Source organism: Bufo bufo, chromosome 3 (genome assembly GCF_905171765.1).
Source record: "Bufo bufo chromosome 3, aBufBuf1.1, whole genome shotgun sequence".
Lineage (NCBI taxonomy): Eukaryota > Metazoa > Chordata > Amphibia > Anura > Bufonidae > Bufo > Bufo bufo.
In genome coordinates this window covers 67,153,626-67,180,735 of record NC_053391.1, presented here as the reverse complement: position 1 = coordinate 67,180,735, position 27,110 = coordinate 67,153,626, and positions in this window count along the sequence as shown.

The window sequence follows — 27,110 nt, the reverse complement described above, 5'->3', positions numbered from 1 at the left end:
TCACGTGCTGATAGTCTCAGCCAAGATCCAATCACAAACAATCCACAGGCACAGAAACTATAAACCGCACAGCTTAGTGGGAGAAGCAATTATAAATAAGGAAGGTTAAAGGACCACATAAGAAACACCTGGAGGCAAGAGGTGTGGCCATTAGCAGAAACAACACAGACACCTATTGATCCACAAGGAAAACCTGTCAGATCAAACCACGTGTTGCCTGTCTCACAAATCTTCTGCCACTCACTGTTGCCGGGACGTCCATATGTCTCGAAGCCAGTGCTCGCCAATTTTCAGAACTCAAATAGGATTGACTAAAGGGTGCTTGCCGTGCATGCTCCTTCACTTTGGGGGCCCATTCTGGAGATAGTAGTGGGACCCGTGCCTATGTGACATTTGTGACATATCCTAGTGATATAAAGGTAGCATGATGCCTTGCAAAGCTGGGGTCCTAGGTTTGAACCTGAGCAGGGACAAAATCTTAATGGAGTTTGTATGTTCTCCTCATGTTTACATGGGTTTCCTCTGAATACTGTGGTTTCCTCCCACACTCCAAAGACATACTGATAGGGAACTTAGATTGTGTGTTAGCCCAGCGGTCTGTGCCAGCGCTGCTGCCCCTACCCGCGGGCACGGGCGCCGGGCTCCCTCTTTTCCTCTTGCTGCCATGCGCCGTGCTGACAAGCGTGGGCAGCAGGTAGCTTAACTGTTGCATCTGTGCTCCATGCTAGAGTTTACTTCCTGCTGGAGACCTGAACTGTTTGTTAGGGCTTGCATGGGTGTGTCTCTCCTCACTTGTGAGGCAGCACGTACACGCCCTCTGTCTTAACAGCCTATGGCTGGATTGCAGGAAGTATTTAAAGGCACTTCCTACCCCAGGAAGATGCCTGAGCAATCTTGGTCACTAGCTTGTCTAGTTCCTGGTGTAAAGGTGTTTTTGTAGTTCTGCTTTGCTGTGTACCGGACCCTGCTTTTGGATTTATCGGATTTTGCTTGTTTGCTGCCTGCCTCTGACCTTGGACTTTGTTTACGGACTTTGCTTGATCGCTGCCTGCCCTGACCCCGGACTTTCTGACCATGTAGGTCCCATCGGTGCTTGCACCAGTATCTCTGACCCCCTAGTCAGCTGCCACTGATTTGGGGACTCCTCTGGAGTGTCACCTGGCAACCACCCCAAAGGCCCAAGCCTAAGTCAGCTCTTTTTAATAGATTAAAATCAATAAAAAATATGCCACCAATGTGTGAGATGAGACAACCCCTTTAAGTAGGAGTCCTTTCTTGATCAGGACTGGTTGAATAGAACATTAAAAGACTAGTAAAGAAGACATCGGAGGAGTTTAATGTATATGTAAAGGAAGACTTGTAAGAGGATCACTTTTTAGTGCAGGGCCTTTGACTTTGTCACACTACTGCACTCAAGGATGATGAAGTAATGGAGGTGGACACAGTATAGTACAAAGGAACAGAATTGATACTTCAGCTGGCACACAAAGCATAATAGTTACAAGCAATGGTGCTTTGTTTGGTGGTTACTGTCTCAACTAGGCACACAGCTTGGAGATTACAAGTAATGGCGCACAACATGGAACTTACAGCCTAACTGGGACTCAGTTTGGCAATTACAGTCTCTATTGGGCATACAGCTTGGAAGTTACAGTCTTTGTTGGGCATACAGCTTGGCAGTTAGTCTTTGTTGGGCATACAGTTTGGCATTTACAGTCTTTGTAGAACTCGCAGAGCAGTTCACTATATTTAGTAAATACAGGGCCACCGTGGACTTGGCACTCAGTCTTTGGTCCTGCTTGCAGGGGTAACATAGCTTGCACAGGAAGGCAATGCAGGTGATCCTAAACCACTTGCGGGATACAAAGGGCTATCTGTATTCAAGGAACACTCTCCAGGATGTTCAGATAAACCTATTGGACTGCAAACCATAAGTATTCAAATAGTGCACAGGAGACCCTGCATAGCTCAGTTAAAATATATATTTTTGATCTTACATGATTACAACATCAGCGATGGATGATAATGCTTACACATTTTCAGCCATTATAGAAGCTTTGAGTAAGGCTGGTTGAAGAAACTCTTGCAATGCAACCACATTTTAGCTTTTGTATTACAGGCAAAATAGCCAGATCTCCTGTGGTTCTTCTGAACCTAGGTCACTATAGACTTCTATGTTGATCTAATCTTGATTCAGCAGAACTGCGTGAAGTCCAGGTGGCATGCAGTGGCTGGAAATGCATAAGTGTTGTAATCATGTAATATTAAAACTTGATGTTTTGGCCAAAGTTCTGGGTCTCTTTAGATCTCTTCAGACCAATTGTCCGCTAGTTAGATTCAATTCCAGAGCATGAATGGTACAAGTTAATACCACTAACCACTGACTCATCATGAGGTTACTAGTCCTGAGCTTAGTAACATGCCCTTTACATACTGTAGTTAACTATCCCTACTAGCATGACATTTAACAGAATTAATGAGTCAGCCCCACATACAAATTCTGTCCATATTTTCTATATAGTCTATATATTTTTGGAAATGGAACGCACATAACTAAGCATCTTAGCAGAGCAGGTCCCAGTACTCTATATTTTCAAAACATATGTGATTTCTGCCTCATTCAGTTAGACTAATTCCCCACATTGCCTGTCTCCCCCAGGCTGCCTCTTCCTTCCTATTACAAATAGTAAATGTGCCTTAGGCATAGTCATCTTTTATGGACTACAGAACTGGTGTTACATCACCACAGAGTCATCTACCGCCATTTGTGTGCATTGTATAAGTTAGGAATACATAAATATTAGAAATGAACGAACTTTTGCAAATTCATTCCGTGTCCGATTCGCTGAATTTTTCAAAAAATTCAGCTCAGGTCGAAATCAATTCTACACAAATGAAGTACCATTTTCCTAGGAAAGAGACATGCAATTCAGTTTTGCTTCCAAATAGGAAAAAAAAACTAAGGGGGACATTTAACAAACCAAAAAAAGTCCGGTTTTGATGTAAAAATGTCGCGCAACATGCCAATTGCAAATGTTGTGACATTTCTGGACATTTAGAAGACGCTACACTTTTCAATGTGGTCTATGTTTAAGGCAGAAAAGTGAGATTAGACCTGGATTATGGCACATTTACTGTCTGTGACACTTGAAATGTTGTAGAAATGTTGTATCCTACGTCAGGCACCCCCAGAATTAGATCTGGAGGATTTCATATAAGTTGTCCCACAAAAATTATTCTAAATTTTTTACTTTGTAAGTGCATGTAATTACAAATTCAGTATAGCCACAGGGTAACTGAATAAAACGTATAGCGTCACGTGCTTTTCGTTTTCTCTGTCCACCTTAGTAAGAGTGCTGATGAGGACACATATGCTCAGTTTCATCCTTCAAATGCCACCAGCTGTATCTACTAGGGGTGAGCGAATCTCTCTTCAGATCCAAGATCCAAAGTCGATTCGTTCCCCAACTTCATTTAAAATTCTGTACAGAGACCTGTCTCCGTACAGCATTAAAATGTAAATGCTGCGCGGAGACAAAATTCGTTAAGTTCTATGTCTCGTGAAGAATTTGGGGTTTTGATTCTACAGATTTAAAAACATTTTAAAACAGGAATCGGAACTCAGCTTCGGTATCAAGGTAACACCCGGTACCGAAGCCGACTTCGGTTTCCTGTTTTAAAATCTTTTTTAAAGTCATGAAATTGAAGGCTAAAGTTCTTCACTGAAGTCTCGCACGACTTCAGACTTAACAAATTTGGCCTCCGCGCAGCACATACATTTTAATGCAGTACATAGACAGGTCTCAATACAGCATTAAAAATAAGTTGGGGAAGGAATCGACTTCAGATCTTGGATCCAAAGCTCAATGCAGTACATAGACAGGTCTCCATACAGCATTAAAAATAAGTTGGGGAAGGAATCGACTTTAGATCTTGGATCCAAAGCTCGATTCACTCACCCTTGGTATCTACTGTTAAAGGTAGATTTTACTGACCTGACCGGTGTGCTCCCAAAAAGTGTTGTCAAAGTTCAATAAACTACCAACATCCATCACTGATTGGGGTCTTTTTTGTAGCAAAGCTGCTATTCAGTTCCCCACCATTTTCTATTCTGTCTCATATAGTTGATGTTACAGATCCTACAGTGGACCCAGCGGGTCAGTGTGTGGCAGCCGGTTGTGCCCTGTCCACAACTGTAATAGGTAAGTAGCTCTCTCTTTGCTTATTTGTTGTGCCAGATGGTCCTGCCCATAATGCACTTTTGTCTTTCTCTTGCATGTGTAATACCACAGAGTGGTATTACCATTCATAAACCCTGCTACTGTCTTTAATTGCTACCGACAATGTCACCTGTGTAATGTATTAAATCCAGGTCCTCCTACATTGTGCATTCCTAACATTGCTATGTAACTGTTGTATTACATGTTATATGCCTGGTTCACCAGCAGGTGGCAGAAAATATGTCAGACAGATCTCTAGCTAGAATGGAACTTACAATTCCATTCTCCCCCTGTTAGGCAGAAGTGGGCTAGTCCTTCTTCCTACCAAGGAAGGGGCAGCAGAAAGTGTTTGGTCAGTCTTAGTGGATGCTAGTGGTGGAAGCAGACGTGTCAAGAAAGATGTAGCAGTGAGGGGAAGGTCCCCCTCCTGCAGCAGGAGTCTCCTCAGAGGGAAGCAGCTCTTAGAGCCCCATGACTCCTTACAGATTAACAGAGAGGGTATTACGAGGGGTCTAAAGCCGAGTTTAGCACAGCAGAGAGAGAAAGCAGAATATCTAAGTTTGCCTGCCAGTTTATGCTAAAACCTGCTGGAGCTAAGAGAGAGATCACTTCTTGTACTGATGCAAGTTGATTCAAGTAAAGCTGTTGAACTTTATAAAGTCTGGACTCTACTTATTTTACACCTCCACCATTACTCTCCGATTTATTGCTTCGGAACCAAACCCTGGGAGCAATGGTATCCAGGTAAGAGCACAGTGACACACACAGAAAACTATTGAGGCCGCACCACATCACTCGGCATTCCTAAAAACCTGGGACACGATGGCCATGGGGGTTTCATGGTGCACATGATCATTATAATTGAAAGCTGTGACTATTTTAGAGAGAGAGCTGCAGCAGAAAGGGCACACCCATCGAGATATGAGAGAGAGCTGCAGCAGGAATTGTTTTAGTGTAAGGCTGAGGATTAGTGTTGATCACGAATATTCGAATTTCGAATTTTTATCGCGAATATAGGTACTTCGAAAATTCGCGAATATTTCGAATATAGTTATATATATTCTTAATTTCAAATATTACATTTTTTTTTAATCAGTACACATGATCCCTCCCTGCTTCTAGCTTGTGGGCCAATGAGAAGGCTGCAGTATATTTGACTTTAGGAGTAGTGTTGTTTGCGAATTTTCACAATGCAAATTTTTGTAATTCGAATATTTATTGCGAATTTTTCAACTTACAACTATTAGACAAAGAAGATTATAGCACTATATTAGCTAAATTGCTCTATATTCGTATTTTTTTTTGAATATTCGCTATATTGCTATAACTTCGTTTTTTCGAATATTCGTAATATTCTAAAGCAAGAATATATAGCAATGTAGCGAATATTCGAAAAAAAAAACAAATATAGAGAAATTTAGCTAATATAGTGCTAGAATCTTCTTTGTCTAATAGTTGTAATTTTTTTCTCATCTGAAGTTCAGATTGGAAAAAAATTACAACTATAAAAAAAGATTATAGCACTATATTAGCTAAATTGCTCTATATTCGTTTTTTTTCCGAATATTCGCTATATTGCTATATATTCTTGTTTTAGAATATTACGAATATTCAAAAAAATGAAGTTATAGCAATATAGCGAATATTCGAAAAAAAAAAAACGAATATAGAGCAATTTAGCTAATATAGGGCTATAATCTTCTTTGTCTAATAGTTGTAAGTATAAAAATTCGCAATAAAAATTTGCATTCCGAAAATTCGCATATTACACGATCATTACCTTGATGATTTTTCGAGTAAAAAAATCGTAGAATATAACGAATATTCGAATTTGCGAATATTCTACAAAATATTCGCGAAATATCGCGAATTCGAATATGACCCCTGCCGCTCATCACTACTGAGGATATACCTACACTTTTCATAGCACTTTTGATTGAATTATTGAGCTACAGCTGTAGTTTAAAGTAGTAAATTGGCTTATATGCAATCTTGTGCACTGCAGTTGTTACTTGATAGTTAAAATTAGTCAATCATGCTAGAAAATCCATAGATGTATCCCTCCAGCTCTGTGATGCATGTCTGACAAACAGGAAAAGACTGAAGGACACAGGATATGAACTGACAGAAGAGGAATAAAAACAAGATGAATACTATAGAAATTATAGCATAGATAACTTCACAAAACCAAATATAACAATGGCCACTAGATAGCAACAATGTACACTGAGTATAGTGGTTAACAAATATAAAACAGAAAACAATTAATTCTAAATGAGAAATCATTATCTGGGACAGCACACACTGGGTAACTTAAAAAATGCTTTCAAATTTCTGCAGCCAAATGATTAGCTGGAGAAATTAATTTCTAGTTTTCAAAAAATGTTCATGCTACTCTTTGGTGGTAAAAGTAGCTTGGAAATTGCTCTGAAATCCCAGCATGCAGTGACGAAAAAAATTGCTAGCTACTCACTTGTCTGCAGTGATTTCATAGCAATTTTATTCTTTAGCAACTAAAAGGGTTATTGGAGATACTGCATCCAATTGCTGTCCTTAGTGGTCATCTGGTCATGTGTGATATTGCATCTTAGGCGTAATCATGTTTAAGTGCAATACCAGACACAACCTCTGAACACGTATGGTGCTGTTTTTAAGTTGCTATGTTTTTATTCAACCTCTATAATATATTCAACATTTACATCTAGGGCACAACCAAAGATTTCACCTGTGAGGGAGGGAAGTCCAGGAGATATATAGGAGACACATTGTAGCATGCCACAGCACATTTTGACAATCCAAAAGTGTCTATATATGAATATATTTTTTTTTAACTACTTTTATTTTCACCATGTTCCATTGTCTTTAATCTGAGCAGTCGAACGTGCTTTGAGTAATTGGCTGCCTGTGACTTTGTCTTAGGGCTCATGCACACGACTGTATGCCCTCCGAGACATACAGTCCATGAGCGGGCCATATGTCCTGGAGCGGACATATGGGCCATATGAGTACGGGACAATAGCCCCGCTGGAGGCCCGATGCGCTCAGCATTATAGTAACCTATGATGCTGTGCGCCCCCGTGCGCACAATCAATGCCACTCCGGGACATATGGCCCGCTCACGGACCATATGTCTCGGAGGGCATACGGTCGTGTGCATGAGCCCTTAGAGTGTCCATTAGATAAGCATAATACATTGGGTATTGGACTAAAATGTGACATCCCATTGCCATATAAATAAGGATGAACAATAATTTATACAGTATATATATCACAGTGGTACTCAGATCTTTGTACAGACTAATGCCCAATGGCGGGTTTACTTGCTCTTTAAATAATTTCCCACCTGTCAAATTAAAATGCTTCCAAAGGTCAAACATATCACTGGTTTTCAGCTGCTGTATTTTTATAACTGCTTTATTGCTTAAAAATCAATAACATAAACTTTTCATGTCTGACTACATTGCAAACAGAGCAGGACAGCAGCATTTCTGCTTTATTTTAATTACGGTAGTAACTGAGTCAGGAAGGAACCAGAGAAGAAAGTAAGTGGGATATAAAGAGAGAATAAACCACAGATTTAAAATGAAGTACTGGTCCGGGGGGGGTTTAAGAATTATAGAATTATATTAGGAAATTGCTTAAATGATAATTACTAGTGTTGATCGAGCACCATAGTGCTCGGGTGCTCGGTTGCTCGAGTAGAACACCTCGGGATGCCCGAGCACAATGGAAGTCAATGGGAGAACCCGAGCATTAAACCAGGTACCCCCTGCTCTGAAGAGGGGAGGGTGTCTGGTTCATAGGAAAAGGTCAGAAATTGATGGAAACACCACGGATATGGTTCGGGAACAGCATGGGGAGGATGTCTGGATGCATCTAGGACTCCCAGGTCGCTGCTGGAAACGATGTTGTCCGAGTAGTACGCCAATTTTGCAGACTGACAATAATACGCACAAAATCGAAGATAAAATCGATTTTAGAGGAAAATCTGTTAGGAAACATTCTTTCCTGTATATTTACTTGTACTTTGTATATAAAGTGCAAGTGCTGCCAAAAATTACAAGAAAGAGGCACTCCGATACAACCTGTATATCACATAAAGGAGGGCCTCATTCACATTGTGGTACAATTGTTCAGGTAGTGGGACTCCTACACTCATAAAGCCTATGCACTAAGCGAAAGGGCTGCCAAAAATTACAAGGACCGGCACTCCAATACACCCTTTATTACACATGCTGCTGATCCGACCATCTAAAACATTAGGAGCGAGGGCAGCCTAATAAGCATGTTGATATGAAGGAGGAGGACGAGAAAAGGAAGATTTAACCTCTTAAGGACATAGGGCGTACAGGTACGCCCCTTGTGCCCTGGTACTTAAGGACACAGGGCGTACATGTACGCCCTGTGTATTTTCGATCACTGCTGTGCGGCTGGCAGTGATCGGAACCCGGTGCCTGCTCAAATCATTGAGCAGGCACCTAGGCTAAATGCGCGGGGGGGTCCCGTGACCCCCCCATGTCGGCGATCGCGGCAAACCGCAGGTCAATTCAGACCTGCGGTTTGCTGCGATTTCTGCATTTTCTGATCCCCGCGGTCCCTGACCGCGGGGATCAGAAACTTTATATGTCTAAAATAACGTTTTATTCAACCCCCCCTGCACCACCGAATGATTTTATGGTGGCGGGAGGTGCAGGGGGAGGGTTGCGGGCGGTGGGGGCGGTGCGGGAGGCGGGCGGTGCGGCAGGCGGGATCGCGATCCCCCGCCCGCCTCCCCTTGTATAATCGTTGGCTTCTAGTGGGTATACCAGGGTGCCAGCACATTGCTGGCACCCTGGTATAAACGGCTGACATCTGCGATGCGATGTCAGCCGTTTAACCCTTTCCATACAGCGGTCCGTACGGACCGCTGTATGGAAAAGGTTAACAGCGCAGGGAGCTCCCTCCCTCTCCCATCGGGGGGCTGCTGTGCCTTTGCAGCCCCCCGATGGGGAGGGAGAGAGCCCCCAGACAGCCCCCCGACAGATCCCCTCCTTACCCTTCCCCGTCTGCGCAGTTCTGAGCAGTACTGAGCAGACGGGGAAGGTTCCCATGGCAACAGGACGCAGTCTCAGGCGTCCTGCTGTCCATGGTGCTGAACAGATCTGTGCTAAAAGGCATAGATCTGTTCAGACAAAGTGTAAAATACAGTACAGTACAATATATATTGTACTGTACTGTATTATACAGACATCAGACCCACTGGATCTTCAAGAACCAAGTGGGTCTGGGTCAAAAAAAAAGTGAATAAAAGTGAAAAAAAAGTAAAAATCAAAAAACACATTTATCACTGATTAAAAATGAAAAAAATAAAATTCCCTACACATGTTTGGTATCGCCGCATCCGTAACGACCTGATCTATAAAACGGTCATGTTACTTTACCCGAACGGTGAACGCCATAAAAATAAAAAATAAAAAACTATGATGAAATTGAAATTTTGCCCACCTTACTTCCCAAAAAAGGTAATAAAAGTGATCAAAAAAGTCGCATGTACGCCAAAATAGTGCCAATCAAACCGTCATCTCATCCCGCAAAAATCATACCCTACCCAAGATAATCGCCCAAAAACTGAAAAAACTATGGCTCTTAGACTATGGAAACACTAAAACATGATTTTTTTTGTTTCAAAAATGAAATCATTATGTAAAACTTACATAAATAAAAAAAAAAGTATACATATTAGGTATCGCCGCGTCCGTATCGACCGGCTCTATAAAAATATCACATGATCTAACCCCTCAGATGACCACCGTAAAAAAAAAAAAAAAACGGTGTAAAAAAAGCCATTTTTTGTCATCTTACGTCACAAAAAGTGTAATAGCAAGCAATCAAAAAGTCATATGCACCCCAAAATAGATGCCAATCAAACCGTCATCTCATCCCGCAAAAAATGAGACCCTACTTAAGATAATCGGCCAAAAACTGAAAAAACTATGGCTCTTAGACTATGGAGACACTAAAACATTTTTTTTGTTTTAAAAATGAAATCATTGTGTAAAACTTACATAAATAAAAAAAATTGTATACATATTAGGTATTGCCGCGTCCGTGACAACCTGCTCTATAAAATTACCACATGATGTAACCTGTCAGATGAATGTTGTAAATAACAAAAAAAAAAAAAACGGTGCCAAAAAAGCTATTTCTTGTTACCTTGCCGCACAAAAAGTGTAATATAGAGCAACCAAAAATCATATGTACCCTAAACTAGTACCAACAATACTGCCACCCTATCCCTTAGTTTCTAGAATGGGGTCACTTTTTTGGAGTTTCTACTCTAGGGGTGCATCAGGGGGGCTTCAAATGGGACATGGTGTCAAAAAAAACAGTCCAGCAAAACCTGCCTTCCAAAAACCGTATGGCATTCCTTTCCTTCTGCGTCCTGCAGTGTGCCCGTACAGCTGTTTACGACCACATATGGGGTGTTTCTGTAAACTACAGAATTAGGGCCATAAATAATGAGTTTTGTTTGGCTTTTAACCCTTGCTTTCTAACTGGAAAAAAAATATTAAAATGGAAAATCTGCCAAAAAAGTGAAATTTTGAAATTGTATCTCTATTTTCCATTAAATCTTGTGCAACACCTAAAGGGTTAACAAAGTTTGTAAAATCAGTTTTGAATACCTTGAGGGGTGTAGTTTCTTAGATGGGGTCACTTTTAGGGAGTTTCTACTCTAGGGGTGCATCAGGGGGGCTTCAAATGGGACATGGTGTAAATAAACCAGTCCATAAAAATCAGCCTTCCAAAAACCAAACGGCGCACCTTTCACTCTACGCCCCGCTGTGTGGCCGTACAGTAGTTTACGGCCACATATTAGGTGTTTCTGTAAACGGCAGAGTCAGGGCAATAAAGATACAGTCTTGTTTGGCTGTTAACCCTTGCTTTGTTAGTGGAAAAAATGGGTTAAAATGAAAAATTAGCCAAAAAAATGAAATTCTCAAATTTCCTCCCCATTTGCCAATAACTCTTGAGCAACACCTAAAGGGTTAACGACGTATGCAAAATCAGTTTTGAATACCTTGAGGGGTGTAGTTTCTTAGATGGGGTAATTTTTGGGTGGTTTCTATTATGTAAGCCTCGCAAAGTGACTTGAGACCTGAACTGGTCCCTAAAAATTTAGATTTTTTGTAAATTTCTGAAAAATTTCAAGATTTGCTTCTAAATTTCTAAGCCTTATAACATCCCCAAAAAATAAAATATCATTCCCAAAACAATTCAAACATAAAGTAGACATATGGGGAATGTAAAGTCATCACAATTTTTGGGGGTATTACTATGTATTACAGAAGTAGAGAAACTGAAACTTTGAAATTTGCAAATTTTTCCAAATTTTTGTAAAATTAGGTATTTTTTGGTGCAAAAAAAATATTTTTTTTTACTTCATTTTACCAGTGTCATGAAGTACAATATGTGACGAAAAAACAATCTCAGAACGGCCTGGATAAGTCAAAGCGTTTTAAAGTTATCAGCACTTAAAGGGACTCTGGTCAGATTTTCAAAAAATGGCCTGGTCCTAAGGTGTAAAAAGGCTGTGTCCTTAAGGGGTTAACCATATACCCTTTTTAGTGGTGGAAGGGGAGCATGAGAATACAGTGTATTCAATACACCATAAAAGCCACATTTAAAGTGCCTTTATGTTCAGCCGCTTTCCTCTGGTGGAGTAGAGAAGTCAGGGGCAATCCAGGCCTTGTTCATTTTTATAAGAGTCAACCGGTCAGCATTTTCAGTTGACAGGCGGATGCGCTTATCAATTATTATGCCCCCAGCAGCACTAAATACACGCTCTGACAAAACGCTGGCAGCGGGGCAGTCCAGCATCTCCAAGGCGTAGTGCGCCAGTTCGTGCCACGTGTCCAGCTTGGATACCCAATAGTTGTAAGGTACACAGGGTTCACTGAGGACACTGACACGGTCTGCTACATACTCCTTCACCATCTTCCAAAAATTTTCCCTCCTTGTTACACTAGGCCGCGCATCAGGTTGAAGGTGCTAACGGGGTGTCATGAAACTGTCCCAGGCCTTGAAGAGTGTTGCCATGCCTCTGTTGGAACTGCTGTGTGTTCCCCTTGTCTCTCCTCCTTGGTTGGCCAAGGAACTATGTACTCTGCAGCCAGCGTTGTCAGCTGGAAATTTTTGGAGCAATTTTTCCACATGGACCTTCTGGTATTGCACCATTTTGCTTGTCCTCTCCACCACAGGAATGAGAGATGAGAAGTTCTCTTTGTAGCGGGGGTCGAGAAGGGTGAACAACCAGTAATCGGTGTTGGCCAAAATGCGCACAACGCGAGGGTCACAGGAAAGGCAGCCTAACATAAAGTCAGCCATGTGTGCCAGAGTCCCAACAGACAAGACTTCGCTGTCCTCATCAGGAGGATGACTCTCAATATCCTCATCCTCTTCCTCCTCTTCTATCCATCCACACTGAACAGATGGAATAAAACTTCCATGGGTACTACCCAGTGTAGCGGAGGCAACCATCTCCTGCTCCTCCTCCTCCTCATCATCCAATTTGCGCTGAGAAGACCAACTGAGTGTGGTTTGGCTATCACCCTGTGTACTTTCTTCCCCCATTTCCACCTTTTCCACATGCAAAGCGTATCGCCTTAATTGTGAGCAGCGAGCGTTTGAGTAGACACAGAAGTGGGATGGTTGCGCTGATAATAGCATTATCGCCGCTCACCATCTGTGTTGATTCCTCAAAGTTGTGTAAAACCTCACAGAGGTCAGACATCAATGCCCATTCGTCGCTTGTGAAGAGCGGAAGCTGACTGGAAAGCCGACGACCATGTTGCAGCTGGTATTCCACTTTTTACCTCTGCTGCTCACAAAGCCTGGCCAACATGTGGAACGTGAAGTTCCAGTGCGTGTTCACATCGCACAACAGTCGGTGAGCTGGCAATTGCAAGCGCTGCTGCAGCGTTGCCAGACCGGCGGAAGCTGTCGATGACTTGCGGAAATGGGCACACACGCAACGCACCTTCACCAGTAGCTGAGGCAAATTGGGGTAGGTTTTGAGAAACCGCTGAACCACTAGGTTGAAGACGTGGGCTAGGCATGGTATGTGTGTAAGCTTGCCGAGATCCAAAGCCACCACCAAGTTATGGCCATTATCAGACACAACCATGCCTGTTTGTAGCTTGAGTGGCTCAGTCTGATCGCTTATCCCCTGCCACAGCTCTGCGGCGGTGTGCTGTTTGTCACCTAAGCAGATCAGTTTAAGCACAGTCTGTTGCCGCTTCCCCACTGCAGTGCCACACTGCTTCCAGCTACTGACTGATGGCTGACTGGTGACTGCAAGATGATAATTCTGAGGTGGAAGTGGAGGAGGAGGTGGAGGAAGAGAAGGGGGGTTTGCAGCCACTAATGTAGGTGGCGGCAGAAACCCTGATGGAACTAGAGCCCGCAATCCTTGGCATCGGTAGCACCTGTGCCATCCCAGGGTACGACTCGCTCCCAGCCTCCACAACGTTCACCCAGTGTGTCGTCAGGGAAATGTAGCATCCCTGGCCAAAAACACTTGTCCATGTGTCAGTCTTTAAGTGGACCTTCCCAATAACTGCGTTGATCAGGGCACGGGTGATGTTACGGGACACATGCTGGTGTAAGGCTGGGACTACACACCGTGAAAAATATTGGCGGCTGGGGACAGGGTACTGCAGGACATCCGCCGCCATCAGGCTGTGTAAAGCCACAGTGTCCACAAGCCTAAATGGCAACATTTCAAGGGCCAGCAATTTGGAAAGGTGCGCATTTAGTGCTATGGTCTGTGGGTGGGTGGGTGGCTGGCTATTTTTATTTTCGTTCAAAGGCCTGGGGTATAGACATCTGTATGCTGCGCTGGGACACAGAAGTGGATGTGCTAGCTGATGGTGCTTGCGAAGGTCCTGGTGCAGGGCGGGAGGCATCCGGGCCTGCGTCTTGGACATGGGATTGGCCGAACACAGAGGAAGAGTAAGCAGTGGTGTGACCCGCAGACACTGGTTGTGGACCCAGGCGTTCAGCCCACCTATTAGGGTGCTTTGATGCCATATGGCGGATCATGCTGGTGGTGTTGAGGTTGCTAGTGTTCACGCCCCTGCTTATTTTGGTACAGCACAGGTTGAAAATGATAATTCTTTTATCGTCCGCACTTTCCTCAAGAAAGCGTCAGACTGTGGAACACCTACCCCTTGGCAAGGGAGATTGCCGCAAGGGGGTCCTCCGAGGATCAGTTGTGGACCTGTTTGGTGTGGCCCGCCTTCTCTCTTTTGCTACCACACTGCCTCTTCCAGCCTGTTGTGGTGCTGCTGATCCCTCCCCCTCCATACTGCTGTCCTTGCTCGGCTTGCCACCTCCCAAGGTTGGGTCAGTGACTTCATTGTCCACCACCTCCTCTTCCACTTCCTCACTCTGGTCATCCTCCTGACTTGTTGACCTAACAACAACCTCAGTTATTGACAACTGTGTCTCATCCTCATCATCCACCTCGTGAAACACTACTTGCCGTTCCCCACCGTCATCTTCTTCTGACTGTGGATGCTCCAGAGTTTGGGAATCAGGGCACAAAATCTCCTCATGTCCCTCTTCAAGCGGGCTTGGCGAGAGGCCCAAATTAAGTAATGGCGATTAAAACAGATCCTCGGAATATTCGAGTGTGGGATCACTTGTTTGCCCAGACTCTCCATGGTGGGAGGAAGGAATATCAGGGTGAGGATTCTGTTGACCAGTCTCTTGGCTACTGAGACTGGACTTTGTGAAAGACAGGGTGGTGCTTAACCGACTGGAAGCATTATCTGCTGCAATCCAACCGACCACCTGGTCACACTGGTCTGACTTCTAGAGTGGTGTCCTGCACCGCCCTGCAAACTGGGACATGAAGCTAGGTATCGTGGATGAGTGTGTTTCTTGTGCTCTGGCAGCAGGCACAGTTTCACAGGGCCACGGTCTCTGCTTGTACCATCAGCAGCATGGCCACTTCCCCATCCCTTACTGCTCACCTTGAGCATATTAAAGAGGACCTTTCACTGATCCTGACATTGTGAACTAAGTATCATGACATATACAGCGGCACCCAGGGATCTCACTGCACTAAGTATTAGCCCTGGGCGCCGCTCCGTTTTCCCGTTATGTCCTCCGGTATGTTCGGGGACTTGGTTAAAGTAGGCGGAGTCTGTTGTAGCGCTGGCCAATCGCAGCGCAGAGCTCACAGCCTGGGAGGTTTTTTTCTCCCAGGGTGTGAGCTCTGCGCTGCGATTGGCCAGCGCTACAGCAGACTCCGCCTACTATAACCAAGTCCCCGAACATACCGGAGGACATAACGGGAGAACGGAGTGGTGAAAGGTCCTCTTTAAATGGTATATATGCTTGCAAGTATGTCACACGTACAGTAGCGCAGGTTTTGTGAGTGTATGTGCAAATAAAATACACAGAATGTCACAGATATTGAGGATGCGCACACGTTAAAAAGGAGGTATAGCGTATGTCGCTGTCACCAGCGGCGAAAAAAATTACGCTGAATGTCACTGATATTTTGGATGCTCTAACGTTATACAGGAGATGTAGTGCAGGTAATGTAACGGTCCGCAGTGGACAACGTCTTTGGAAAAAGTACACTGGATGTCACAGATATTTTTAGGCTGCGCACACGTTACACAGGAGATGTTGCACAGATAATGTCGCTGTCTGCAGCGGCCAAACAATTGCAAGCTATTTAGCGCAGGTTGCGCTAAAAATATATATTGCTGCCAGATACAACAATAGTCCTTAAAAGGACTTTTGGGTCTATAACAAGTATAAAAGCTAAAATATTCCTATGTCACTCCCTACACTCAGCCAATCACTGTAATGCCAGTGACCAACATTGCTACGGTATTATATTGAATGGCAGTACTTACCTGCACGTTTATTGGCTGTGTAGCAGCCAACAAACGTGCGGGGAGGAGAATCGAGCATCGCGCTTGAGCACACGCGGTATTCGACCGAACACCGCGATGTGCCGAGCATTGCGATGCTCGATTTAAAATTAGTGTTCGGCCGAGCATGCCCCTTCGGCCGAGCAACACTTAGGCCCCTTTCACACTGGCGTTGCGGGAAAAGGTGTGGGTGCGTTGCGGGAACACCCGCGATTTTTCCGCGCGAGTGCAAAACATTGTAATGCATTTTGCACTCGCGTGAGAAAAATCACGCATGTTTGGTACCATAACCCGAACTTCTTCACAGAAGTTCGGGCTTGGGTTAGGTGTTGTGTAGATTGTATTATTTTCTCTTATAACATGGTTATAAGGGAAAATAATAGCATTCTGAATACAGAATGCATAGTACAATAGCGCTGGAGGGGTTAAAAAAAATAAACTCACCTTCTCCTCTTGTTCGCGTAGTTCCCGGTCTCTTCTTTACTTCTTTAATGATGATCTGTGGGCTAAAGGACCTTTGGTGACGTCAGATCACATGCTCCAATCACATGGTCCATCACCGTGGTGATGGACCATGTGATTGGAGCATGTGATCTGACGTCACCACAGGTCCTAGCCGGTAGTTCATCATTAAAGAAGTAAAGAAGAGACCGGGAACTACGCGAACAAGAGGAGAAGGTGAGTTAATTTTTTTATTTTTTTTAACCCCTCCAGCACTATTTAACTATGCATTCTGTATTCAGAATGCTATTATTTTCCCTTATAACCATGTTATAAGGGAAAATAATACAGTGAATAGACTGTCACCTAGCAACTATGCGTGAAAATCGCACCGCATCTGCACTTGCTTACGGATGCTTGCGATTTTCACGCAACCCCATTTACTTCTATGGGGCCTGCGTTGCGTGAAAAACGCAGAATATAGAGCATGCTTTGATTTTCACACAACGTACAAGTGATGCATGAAAATCACCGCTCATGTGAACAGCCCCATAGAAATGAATGGGTCGGTATTCAGTGCGGGTGCAATGCGTTCACCTCACGCATCACATTCGCGCGGAATACTCGCCCGTGTGAAAGGGGCCTAATAATTACCAAATATAGGATAATAGTATTTATTAGGCAAACCTCCATTGACAAGCAGTAATAATGTGCAGGTCAGACTACTCCACCAGAGTACCGGATGATCCTCCTATGGGCCCAGGTTGTGACACAATATTGGAACCCAAAGGTCCAAGAGAAGGCGAGCAATTGTATTTGCAGTTGACATTAGAGCCAATTACCTTTTGCAGAGGTTTGTTTTATTATGGGCTAATTCACAAATGTGGGATGCGGGCACATACTGCAGTTTTAAGAGTAAGGCCTCATGCACACGACCGTTTTTTTTAAGGTCCTCAAAAACGGGGTCCGTAGGTCCGTGATCCGTGTCCGTTTTTTCTTCCGTGGGTGTTCCTTGATTTTTGGAGGATCCACGGACATGAAGAAAAAGTCGTTTTGGTGTTCGCCTGGCCGTGCGGAGCCAAACGGATCCGTCCTGAATTACAATGCAAGTCAATGGGGACGGATCCGTTTGACGTTGACACAATATGTTGCAATTGCAAACGGATCCGTCCCCATTGACTTTCAATGTAAAGTCAGGAGTTAATATACCATAGGATCAGAGTTTTCTCCAATCCGATGGTATATTTTAACTTGAAGCGTCCCCATCACCATGGGAACGCCTCTATGTTAGAATATACCATCGGATTTGAGTTAGATCGTCAAAACTCAGATCCGACAGTATATTCTAACACAGAGGCGTTCCCATAGTGATCGGGACGCTTCAAGTTAGAATATACTAAGAACTGTGTACATGACTGCCCCCTGCTGCCTGGCAGCACCTGATCTCTTACAGGGGGCTGTGATCAGCACAATTAACCCCTCAGGTGCTGCACCTGAGGGGTTAATTGTGCGTATCATAGCGCACTGTAAGAGATCAGGTGCTGCCAGGCAGGAGGGGGCAAACCCCCCTCCCCTGTATTTAACTCATTGGTGGCCAGTGGCCCCCCTCCCTCCCTCCCCTGTATTCAACTCATTGGTGGCCAGTGCGGCCCCCCTCCCTCCCTCCCCAGTATTATATTCATTGGTGGCCAGTGCGGCCTACCCTCTCCCCCCCCACCTAATTAAAATCACCTTCCCCCATCATTGGTGGCCAGTGCGGCCTCCCCTATCCCCCCCTAATTAAAATCACCTTCCCCCATCATTGGTGGCAGCGGAGAGTTCCGATCGGAGTCCCAGTTTAATTGCTGGGGCTCCGGTCGGTAACCATAGCAACCAGGACGCTACTGCAGTCCTGGTTGCCATGGTTACTTAGCAATTTTAGAAGCATTACCTTCGCTGTCTGTGACCGGCCGGGCGCTCCTCCTACTGGTAAGTAAAAGGTCTGTGCGGCGCATTGGTTATAGCACAGACCTGTCACTTACCAGTAGGAGCGCCCGGCCGGTCACAGACAGGTGCGGCACCTGAGAGGTTAATTGTGCGGATCACAGCCCCCTGTAAGAGATCGGGTGCTACCAGGCAGCAGGGGGCAGTCATGTACAAAGTTCTTAGTATATTCTAACTTGAAGCGTCCCCATCACCATGGGAACGCCTCTGTGTTAGAATATACTGTCGGATTTGAGTTTTCACTGACCCATTGACTTGAATGGGTCCGTGAACCGTTGTCCGTCAAAAAAATAGGACAGGTCTTATTTTTTTGACGGACAGGAATAACGGATCACGGCCGCGGATGAACAACGGTGCATTTTCCGAGTTTTCAACGGACCCATTGAAAGTCAAAGGGTCCGCAGAAAATCACGGAAAACGGAACAACGGCCACGGATGCACACAACGGTCGTGTGCATGAGGCCTAAAACTTATATTATTGATAAGCAAATTTTTCAAAAATTCGATTTGGCTGCTTTGCTGAACTTCGTCAAGAAATTCTATTAGTTACTAATTACTTTGTAACGAGTCACATTTCATTTGTATGGAGCGTGGCGCAATGACGGGAACAGTGATCGCCCTGCCCCCGTCATTTAACCCCCTCAGATACCGCGTTTAACGCAGATCGTGGCATCTGAGAGTCACATTCAGCCTATCAGAGAGTTAATCAGGGGTAAAAAAAAAAAAAATACATACTCACTTCAGAAGAAGTCAGGGCTTGGCATGATCACATTTATACTGCCTGGCCCTGTCAATCACAGTGGAGAAAGTGTGGCAGATGCAGAGAGAGCAGAGCCTCTAGGAGTAATGGCAACGCCCCCATTGCTCTAAAAGTGTCATTTGCATAGATTAAAACATCACATTGACGGAGATCTGTTCGATGGAACTCGCTAGTTTCCTCTGAATAAAGTAGCAGTGGTGCTCAGTGTTGTGTCAGTCTCAACTGACGTCTTCTGGCAGCAGATTAATTACCTCAAGGAGCAGCATGGTGACTCAGAGGTCAACACCGATGTCTTGCAATCCTGGGTTCAAACCCAGCTATGGGCAACATCAGCATGGAGTTTATGGGTTTCCTTCTCCAAACCAAAGACTGATAGGGAATCTAGACTGTGAGCCCCACTGGGGACAGTGAGTGGTGTCTGTGGAGTACCGTATGTCAGCACTATATAAGCAGGTGAAATAAAAAATTTTTTAAAAAAGTGGCACGGTGATATATTAGGGCTTTGATTTTGCGATTAGCTATTGGTGCCACTAAAGAGACAACCACTTTAAAGAGTACATGTCAGCAGGATCAACCCTACTGCTCAATGCATAGTGTCTAATAGGGTTGATCCGGGGCGCTGTCTCTCACTGCAACTACCCAGGCCTTTCTACTAAAGCTCTCTCCCTATCATAGATCAGGAGGTCTGTCTTTCCTACTACAGCTCTCTCCTTTTTTAAGTTCAGGGGGATGTCCTTTTGTTGTAGCTCTCTCCCTATCACCTCTTAGGGGATGTCTTTTCTCAGGGGGGGGGTGTCTTTTCTTCTGCAGCATCTCTCCCTATCACACCGCATTGGGTGTGTCCTTCTTCAGGAGCGTGCCCTTTGTGCTGAAACTTTCTCCCTGTAATTGTCACGGCTTCTAACAGAAGTTACTCTGGAGGCCGCTGAAGAATGGAACTGAGCATGTGTGACATGGACAGAGAAAAAGAACAAACAGCAGGTGGCGCTATACAGATACATTTTACTGAATATCTCAGTGGCTATACTAAATATTTAATTACACGCAATTACAAAAGTATTCAGATCCAGGGGCTGGTTTAAAAAATGTAGTTTTTGTGGGAGAACCGCTTTTTGCTAGATTGTCCTACATGGGCCCCAGCATATAATATATGGCCAGTCTGCAATTACTGAATATATCCCCCCCTGCCGCCCCCCATAGCTCAAGGACTTTCTACCGATGAAACACGGATTGATTTCCATCTTGATTTTCGACTTTAGCCTGTTCCAGTAGGTTCCAGTATTGATTAAGGAGAGGAGCTCACCTCTATTACTGCGCAGACAGAAGCTGAAAATGATACCGACTCCAGAATTAAATACATTTCATTGTTATTGTGGATTTGCTGCTCCATTGACCGCACTGATTCTCTCCGCGGAATCGCTGCCATTACTGCAATGTAGAAATTGGCTCCAAACCAGTGTAAAATCATGTATGCAAATAATGTTGTGCATTAGAAAGGTGACTGTGCATTTATTACCACCTGAGTGACCTTATTATTGGACGAGATTAAATAAAGTCGCCGCTCCGACTGAGGATGGAATCAATTATAGGAAAGAAGAAAAAACCTTAGATCAGTCACACTGGGAGTTGTACATATTATTGCAAATTACCACTAATACCTATAAATAATGCTCCAGTCCATTTATACAGTGATAACTCATTATCACCTCTTTTGCTGATATTACTGTATTTAAAAAAAAGAAATAGAAAGAAATCAAACCCTCAATAGGGTAAAAATGACTCCTAGTAACTGGGTACCTGATAATATTCTGGGATGTCAGTGTATACGGAGAGAGAATATCTGCTGCACCCATCCACTTCAAGCAATGGTTATTTTATTTCACTATAAATCAACATTTCGACTTAAAGGAATTGTCTCAGTTGGCACTTACTAATGTATTGTGATTGTCCGTATTGCTTCCTTTGCTGGCTGGATTCATTTTTCCATCATATTATACACTGCTTGTTTCCAAGGTTACGACTAGAGATGAGCGAAGTTCATATTTAGAAATTCGTTCACACTTCGTTTGTTGGTAAAAGGTGAATTGCGTTATGGATCCCGTTACCACAGACCATAATGCAATTCTGTGACGGAATGCCTTATGGAATGCCATTAGAGGCATTCCGTTATTCATTCCATCATGATAGAAGTCTATGGGCTGCAAAACGGATCCGTCCCGTTTCCATTATGCTGGGGAGTCCTCTTTTGCGGATCAGTTTTTTCAGCCCATAGACTTCTATTATGACGGAATGCATTCCGTCATAGTATTGCGTTATGGTCCATGGTAATGGGATCCATAACGCAATTCACCTTTTACCACCAAACGAAGTGCAAACAAATTTCATAACATAAAATTCGCTCATTCCTAGTTACGATCACCCTGCAATCCAAGATTGGTGGCCGTGCTTGCACACTATAGGAAAAAGCACAAGTGCCTTGTAGTAGCTTTCTCTACATGATACAGTCAGGTCCATAAATATTGGGACATCAACACAATTCTAACATTTTTGGCTCTATACACCACCACAATGGATTTGAAATGAAACAAACAAGATGTGCTTTACCTGCAGATTGTCAGCTTTAATTTGAGGGTATTTACATCCAAATCAGGTGAACGGTGTAGGAATTACAACCGTTTGCATATGTGCCTCCCACTTGTTAAGGGACCAAAAGTAATGGGACAATTGGCTTCTCAGCTGTTCCATGGCCAGGTGTGTGTTATTCTCTCATTATCCCAATTACAATGAGAAGATAAAAGGTCCAGAGTTCATTTCAAGTGTGATATTTGCATTTGGAATCTGTTGCTGTCAACTCTCAAGATGAGATCCAAAGAGCAGTCACTATCAGTGAAGCAAGCCATCATTAGGCTGAAAAAAACACAACAAACCCATCAGAGAGATAGCAAAAACATTAGGCATGGCCAAAACAACTGTTTGGAACATTCTTAAAAAGAAGAAACGCACCGGTGTGCTCAGCAACACCAAAAGACCTGGAAGACCACGGAAAACAACTGTGGTGGATGACCGAAGAATTCTTTCCCTGGTGAAGAAAACACCCTTCACAACAGTTGGCCAGATCAAGAACACTCTCCAGGAGGTAGGTGTATGTGTGTCAAAGTCAACAATCAAGAGAAGACTTCACCAGAGTGAATACAGAGGGTTCACCACAAGATGTAAACCATTGGTGAGCCTCAAAAACAGGAAGGCCAGATTAGAGTTTGTTAAACGACATCTAAAAAAGACTTCACAGTTCTGGAACAACATCCTATGGACAGATGAGACCAAGATCAACTTGTACCAGAGTGATGGGAAGAGAAGAGTATGGAGAAGGAAAAGAACTGCTCATGATCCTAAGCATACCACCTCATCAGTGAAGCATGGTGGTGGTAGTGTCATGACATGGGCATGTATGGCTGCCAATGGAACTGGTTCTCTTGTATTTATTGATGATGTGACTGCTGACAAAAGCAGCAGGATGAATTCTGAAGTGTTTCGGGCAATATTATCTGCTCATATTCAGCCAAATGCTTCAGAACTCATTGGACAGCGCTTCACAGTGCAGATGGACAATGACCCAAAGCATACTGCAAAAGCAACCAAAGAGTTTTTTAAGGGAAATAATTGGAATGTTATGCAATGGCCAAGTCAATCACCGGACCTGAATCTGATTGAGCATGCATTTCACTTGCTGAAGACAAAACTGAAGGGAAAATGCCCCAAGAACAAGCAGGAACTGAAGACAGTTGCAGTAGAGGCCTGGCAGAGCATCACCAGGGATGAAACCCAGCCTCTGGTGATGTCTATGCGTTCCAGACTTCAGGCTGTAATTGACTGCAAAGGATTTGCAACCAAGTATTAAAAAGTGAAAGTTTGATTTATGATTATTATTCTGTCCCATTACTTTTGGTCCCTTAACAAGTGGGAGGCACATATGCAAACTGCTGTAATTCCTACACCGTTCACCTGATTTGAATGTAAATACCCTCAAATTAAAGCTGACAGTCTGTAGTTAAAGCACATCTTGTTTGTTTCATTTCAAATCCATTGTGGTGGTGTATAGAGCCAAAAATGTTAGAATTGTGTCGATGTCCCAGTATTTATGGACCTGACTGTATATGCCATTTGCTGAAGTGAGACAACCCCTTCAACTTGAAATGTCGCTACTGTATGTTTGCTGCTTTTTGGTGAAATAAAATAACCATTGCTTGAAGTGGATGAGTGCTGTAGATATTCTCTCTTCCTGTATAAAAAAAAAAAACATGCCTCCTCTCCTGACATGTCTGTTTTAGTAACAACTTGCATTTCCCATGTGATAACAATTCTGGAGCATCTATTCTTATGACTAGAGATGAGTGAATCGAAATGGAATTGAATCCGAATTTCAGGATAAATTCAATTCGCCGCAAAGCCGAATTTCCTCGTGCTTCGTGGTAGCGAATCAATTTAACCTGAAATAGTGAAAACCCCCCAAAAAAATTTTACTTACCTCCTCCATTTGCTCACGAAGATCTCAGCCGAAATCCCGTTTGTGGTGACGTATGACATCACCACACCAGCCGACGTGATGACCCGCGCAACATTTTGCACCAGATCTTCAAGCAAGATGTCGTCGGCCGGCCCGTCGCAAGCAAATGGAGGCAGTAAGTATGATTTTTTAAAAAAATTCTGTTCATTTTACACAGTTTTTACTCTCAGATGCTGCAATCATGTATGAACGCGGCATCTAAGGGGTACATGATGGAGAGCGGAGCTATCACAGCTCCCTGTCATTGCACCCGCTACTTACAAAAAAATGTGCTTCGTGACTAATCTAAATTCTCCAAAACTTTGCTCATCTCTACTTATGACTCTATGTTGAGCCATTCCTTTATTATCCCTTTTAGAAGTTATGACTGTATTGCTAGCAGTTTGCAATGAAGATCCAGAGGGATGTTACCAGTTGGAAGTGTGTCCCCACTGATTGATAGTGGTTAGTAACAGCTCTAGAACTGTTATTACGATGGGGACGCAAGTACAATAGTTTCCAAAACAAACATGTCAGGAGAGGTTGTACGTCCTCTTTAATGACATAGCAAAGAGTTAAAGCAAAGAGTTAAATTATACTGTATCATCCCTCAGCTGACCTCATTCAGGAAAGCCTTATGTACTAAATCTCCTGAAAACCTTATAAACTGTGTAGCTGGGGATAAGGGTAGGCTATTGATGCGTGAACAGTGAATTTTTGACCCAAAGGGACCATTTTGCCTGGTACTGCAGCTATATTTATGTGAACGGGGTTGAGAATTAATACCAGGAATGATGTTTAGTTTTGCTGATCTTTGCGGTTACTCAAGTTGGATTGTACTGATGGTCTATCCTATAGGCCATCAATGTGGACACCTATGGACACCTTCTGGGCATTTTTGTTGTTGTTGTTGTTGCATTATGGGGTTAAAATTTTGTCTATTTTTAGACCATCCCTCCTGAGTTACATCAGCTGAGGGCTCATGTGAAGCCTTATCTCTGATCTCCTGACCTGACACTTATGTAAGCCAAATTGTATCAGTTTGATAAGAGTTTAGCTATAATAATTGTTTATGAGGTCAGGAGATCAGAGATAAGGTGTCACGAACGTACCGGGACATACGGAGGTTCCCGCAACAGGTGGCAGGAGATCTGTGAGACTGGTAACACGTGGTTTGATCTGACATTTTTTTTCCTTTTGGATCAAATGACATCTGTGTTGTTTCTGGTGCTTGCCGCACCTTCTTTCCCCAGGTGTGGCTATTGTGGTCATTTTACCTTCCCTATGTATTGTTGTTTCTCCCACTATGCTATGCGATTTATAGCTTCTGTAGGACTTGTGGTTAGCTTGTGCTTGGTTCTCGGCTGAGTTCCTGGTGCTACAAAAGCTTCATTGAACATAAGTGTTTCCTTTCCCTTTTGTATTTTGTTTATATATGTGTGTGTGTTGCCTTTCCCTGTTGTTTGTCATTAGTCCTGAGGGAGACTCCTGTTCATCCTTCCCTTTGGAGGTACAGGTAGACTCAGTCCTGACATTAGTTCCAGGTTCCTATAGGGTGAGATAGGATTCTAGGTATCCGGTGTAAGAACTTGCCTACCTTTGGGGCCTGTTCATACTAGTAGTCTGTCAGGACTGGAGTTAGGGTTTTCTCTAGGAAGTGTCCACCTTCCTTTCCTAGTTTCCAGGCCTTATTCCAGTATCCCCTTTCCCTCCTATGCTCGGTGTGGTGTTTTCCTTCCACACACGAGCGTGACATAATATTTCACATAAGCCGTCAGCTGGGAATAATCCCATGTATCACAAAAAAAATGCTGACAATTATTAAAAAGACCAATTAATCAGTTATTTTTAGCCTAAAATGAGTAAAATGCAATTATAAAACAAATGCCCCAAAGGTGTCCATAGCCTTTGAAGACCCTTAAAGGGGTATTCCGGTTGTTAGAAATGATACCCTATCCACAGGATAGGGGATAACTATTAGAGTGACCATGATTGATCACAATCACCAGAATGGGGGCCCTGTACAGAGCCCCCGTTCTCATGATCGATGGGGGTCCTACCTCTGTGACCCCCACTGATCTAATAGTTAACTTCTAACAACTGGAATACCCCTTTAAGTTTTTTTTACCTGTCTGGTGGAAGCTTCCTGCAGCAGAAACCTTACCTATAATGGTGTCTGCAACAGAGACCAAATCCTAAACCCTGGCTCAGCTAAACCCCTCACTCCTCTGACCTCATATACAATAATGTAGAAGACCAGGAGGTGCACACCCCTGGTTTCTTTGGTTTCTTTTTGTCTTGCAGAATTTTTTTTATAGTTCGCCTCTAGATTAAGCAATCTTTTAACAGTACATCTACATTTACTGGGAATACTACAGATTCTCCATGCAGAATCGCATCGGGAAAATCTGTAGCAGACTACATTGCCAGCCATATGGATGGGATTTGAAGAAATTGACCTGCAGTGCAGATTCTTAAATCTGCAACATGTGAATTTCTGATGTGGTTAAGAGTAGTGTTGATCGCGAATATTCTAATCGCGAATTTTTATTGCAAATATCGGCACTTCGAGAATTCGCAAAGATCTAGAAAATAGTGCTATATATTCGTAATCGAGAATATTCTAGTTTTTTTTTCCATCAGTAACCTCCCTGCTTCTTGCTTGTGGGCCAATGAGAAGGCTGCAATGTCTTTGTCTGAGCTTAGCAACATCCCTAGCAACAAATAGGAAAGTTGCCTACCCCTTACTATATAAGAACCTCCCCAGCAACTATTTTCTACTGTTTTTTGCAGTTCTGAGAGAGACAGCAGCGTCATTGTCTGTGCTTTGCTGAGTCATCTGGATCCTTATTCAATTACATTAGATAGTTAGTTAGCTCAGATAAAATAGAGCTGATAAAATGTGAAGTTGCATGTATTGCTCCAAAAAATATTCTTATCATTAGTGCCGATTTGCGCAATCGCGAATATATTGTAGCACTCTATCTGCATATAAAGCTATTGTTCTGCCATGCATGCGAAATGTAATCAAAAACAGTGCTGTAATGTAAAATTACTTACAGTGATCAGGAGTTCTTCCTCACAGTCACGAAAGTTGCTGCCAACCATTTTCTCCAGTCTCAGGAAACTTCTAGCAGCTTGAAAACTATAGCATAAGTGACCCACGCCTGTATTGCGCGCACAATACGCGCATATTACATTGCCGATTTTTACAATCAAGAAAATAATGACTG